At 46.9% G+C, this 4257-nt stretch overlaps 1 long non-coding RNA gene across 1 annotated transcript; it reads right to left on the minus strand.

Annotated features, from left to right (window-relative positions):
• Positions 1–1813: 1813 nt before the first annotated feature.
• LOC124615933 lies at positions 1814–3814 on the minus strand. Its single transcript, XR_006979820.1, has 2 exons — positions 3499–3814; positions 1814–2389 (listed from the first exon to the last, which is right to left on the minus strand). It is a non-coding gene; the product is annotated as an uncharacterized LOC124615933 (long non-coding RNA).
• Between the last annotated feature and the right edge of the window lie 443 nt (positions 3815–4257).

A 4257-nucleotide genomic window follows, 5' to 3' on the forward strand; every position in this document is an offset into this window, starting at 1 on the left:
AGTCCTGTGCAGAAATATTGAGCGATGCTGCCTCCAGAGTCGTCCATAATTGCGAAAGTGTTGCCGCTACAGGATGTTGTGCGCGAACTGATCTCTCGATTACGTCCCATAAATGTTCGATGGGATTCATGTCGAGCGATCTGGGTGGCCAAACCATTCGCTCAAAAAGTCGTGATTGTTCTTCAAACCAATCACGAAAAGTTGTTACCCAGTGACATGGAGCATTCTCATCCATAACATGAAGACCATGAAAGGCTGCAAATGATCTCCAAGTAGCCGAACATAACCTTTTCCAGTCAATTATCGATTCAGCTGGGTCAGAGGACCTAGCCTATTCCATGTAAATACAGCCAACACCATTAAGGAGCCACCACCAGCTTGCACCGAGTCTTGTTGACAATTTGTGTCCGTGGCTTCGTGGGGTTTGCGACACACTCGAAACCTATCATCAGCTCTTACCAACTGATATTGAGACTCATCCGACCAGGCCACGGTTTTCCAGTCGTCTAGGGTCCAACCGATATGGTCACGAGCCCAGGAGAGGAGCTGCAGGCGATGTCGTGATGTTAGCAAAGGCACTCGCGTCGGTTGTCTGCTGCCATTAATGCCAAATTTAGCCGCACTGCTCTAATGGATACGTATGTCGTACGTCCCACACTGATTACTGCGGTTATTTTACGTAGTGTTGCTTGCCTGTGAGCACCGACAACTGTACGCCAACACCGCTGCTCTCTGTCGTTAAGTGCAGATCTTCGGCCACTGCGTTGTCCGTGGCGAGAGGCAATGCCTGAAATTTGGTATTCTCGACGCACTCTTGACACTGTGGATCTCGCAATATCCAAATCCCCAACGATTTCCGAAATGGAATGTTCCATGCGACTGGTTCCAACTACCGTTCCCCGTTCAAAGTCTGTTAATTTCTGGCGTGCGGCCGTAATCACGTCGGAGACGTTTTCACATGAATCACCTGAGTTCAAACGACAGCTCCACCAATACACTGCCCCTTTATACCTTGTGTACGCGATATTACCACCATCTGTATATGTGCTTATCACTATGCCATGATTTCTGTCACCTGAGTATGTAACGTGAAGAATCAATATGTGTAAGTGGCAAGCTTCTATCAACAACCCTGGTCTGATGAAAACTTATCTTAGAGAGGCTACTTTACCGCACGTCCCTCGTCCCTATTACGATCACACCTTTGTGGTAATTAGCTATGAAAATAACTTCTCCTGCTTTGACGAACTTCAGTTTTCATATATAGCAGTAAATTCATCACCATTGCTGTTACTAATAAACAAATGTGTGAAAAGAGGGCAAATGAGTGTAACATTAAAGTTTTGGTAGCTATCGCAGAATGTAAACAACAGCGCCATACTCTCACTTGTCTATTTTGGATTGATGTTGACATACGTAGCACGCAATTCACACTCTATAGACATTCCTAGCATCTGTTGCGACATTCTACTGAGCTGTCTGGTGGTCGCTTGTGAATTGTCGCGTCTGATAAATAGCCCCTGCCTTGTGATTATTTCTTTTCGTTGTGTATTAGGAATTAAGAGAAGGGAGATTCATTTATATTTATGCTGTTACAGCACTTTCATTTGCATTTCAACGTTTTAACTTCTTATATTGTAGCTACATTCGCACGTCAAGAATATCTGACGCAATCGCTCCTACGTTTTTTTAAAGTATAGCGGTGCGATAGCATCCATTTAGGGAATGGAAGAGTAAATTACAATCGTTTTTCCTCTCGGATAATCCAACTAAAAAATGATGTTCTTTTTCGTATTACACAATGATGCAATCATTTAGTGGTAGCATAAAAACGTATCATTTATTAGACAAAATTCGCACAGATGGATTACATATTTTGGATTCTCACTTCTCAAAAACCAGTCCAGCAGCATCAAAGGTTAGAAAGTAAGAGTCTTGCCACAATATAGACCAAATCCAGTCCAAGTACACCTGCAGAAGCCGTTAGAGAGTAAACGGCCTGACTGTATCAGCGCTGTTAACCACAAGCCTGCCATCTTCCTGTCAGGTCCACACTAGAGATGACTGGCTCTCTCCACACGAGACGTGTTGCTGGCGGTGGCGCCAAGCTCGGTGGCTTGTCGCGTCGCTGGCAATGCAGTATGTCAGGTCCTCAGCACACACAGCAGGTGTTTACTCCGCAAGCCACCTTACGGTGTGTGGGGGAAGGTGGGCGTCCCCCTAATGCGGGACTCAAAGGTTCCCGCTCGGGGAAGCTGTTGGAGATGGCAGTCAGCTTCCCGGTCAGCTCCAGTCACCACAGGGAACTCCCACTGCGGTCGTCGTTCGGAAGTTGACGCCCGCACCGAGGCTCCACTAGCAGGGCACTGGGGTCCATCCGTGTTGAGACCTAAGGGAATGATTTTATTCTTTATTTTCATTTTAATAGCGTTTGTTGCACATACCATGCGACTAACTACATATATAATTAAAAAACGAAGGCAAGCATATAGAGAGTTCAGAGTTGGTGACAACAGATCTCAATAACACGCTATGTTAAGCAGTAACAAATGAAATTCTTATAGGCTACATTTAGTTTGTTAACTATAATCCGCTGGCTGTAAATTTGTGTCATACAGATCTGCTATTCTGGAACAAAATACCATTGTTCCATTGACAGAAAGGTTTGGTGCCTGTATACCGGGGACTTGGGCAGTCACGAAAACACGTTGGTATTTATTTAATGAGCCCCTGGTCACTCTTCGTCTAGCTGAGAACAGTTTAGAAACGCATGTACCACTTCAAAAATTGTTAAAGAGGGGAAAAAGTTAGCCGTCTTCTGCACTATAACAGAAATGAGGACACACACTGGACTCGCATTCGGGAGGACGACGGTTCAATCCCGCGTCCGGCCATCCTGATTTAGGTTTTCTGTGATTTCCCTAAATGCCTCAAGGCAAATGCCGGGATGGTTCCATTGAAAGGGCACGGCCGACTTCCTTCCTCGTCCTTCCCTAATCCGATGAGACCGATGACCTCGCTGTCTGGTCTCCTCCCCCAAAACAATCCAACCCTAACCCACAAACGAGGACAGGAACTGCACCGAAAACATCAATACAATGCAGGGAAAAAGTACCTAAAAGTAGGACTAACGCCTTACTAATTTAGGAGCACAGGAAAATGGAGCTGAAAGAATGAAGTAGTCCTAGGGTCAAGTGAAGAGGTTGACAAGAAAGGCCGGCCGCTGTGACCGAGCGGTCCTAGCCGCTTCAGTCTAGAACCGCGCTGCTGCTACGGCCGCTGGTTCTAATCCTGCCTCGGGCACGGATGTGAGTGATGTCCTTAGGTTATTTAGGTTTAAGTACTTCTAAGTCTAGGGAACGATGACCTCAGATGTTAAGTCCCATAGTGCTTAGAGCCATTTGACAAGAAAACCTATCAGTTTCACATGGTTCCTAGTTGACCAGTTATGTTGGAGGAATGACTCGGTGGCGTGTGTGAAGAGAACAACTGACTTACGTGAGGCCTTCACAGCTGCCGCCGAAATTTGGTCGACCCGTAGGCGGCTCTGGCGCTGGCTGCTGCGGATGCTCGGAGTGCCCCGTAGGCGCCGGTACCGGTGGCGCCGCGGTACGCAGCGGCAGCTGCCCGCACTAGCAGCGGCGCGTCCTCTGGAGCAGCCAGCCCGCGCTCACACGGCCGCTCCTCAGCCGCCTGCATCGCCATCCGCGCGGCGTGCTCGCCGTGGCCGCGCCTCCTGCTCTCAGACTTATATTTATCTAAAAAGTAGGAGTCTATACCCATCGTCTGTATGTGCCCGGAGGCATAGCTTACAGCTGGTTTGACCGCCCCATAAGAGAATTCCCCTATAAGGAGGTCCCTAAGTACTTTGAAGAACATCGCTGTTACCGAGTCAAGCGCTCTTGCGATTGCTCAGAAAGTGATACTTAGTTACCGCGGAAACCAATTACGTCGTGGACTTCATTGTTGGGAGTATCCCCAGCGACAGTGACATTACTTGTATTTCCTGATTTTCACAATTGTCATTATTTAGCCACATATGTAAACTCCTCTATTTCCACCTTCCTTGCTGACTTTGTAATTGCTTTTTTGTGCTTTGTAAGGTGTTCACATGAGGAAAAAATAGGACGATAGGTACACTGGAGAGTCGTATCGTTGAAACTATTGTTAGAAATGAAGGGGAAAAAGTAGAAAGTGGAAGCTGAGCAGTAGTGTAGCCTAATGTCAAGATTCCCATCCAAAACAGATTTCTGCTAT

This window comes from Schistocerca americana, chromosome 5 (genome assembly GCF_021461395.2).
Source record: "Schistocerca americana isolate TAMUIC-IGC-003095 chromosome 5, iqSchAmer2.1, whole genome shotgun sequence".
In the NCBI taxonomy this organism is placed as follows: Eukaryota; Metazoa; Arthropoda; class Insecta; order Orthoptera; family Acrididae; genus Schistocerca; species Schistocerca americana.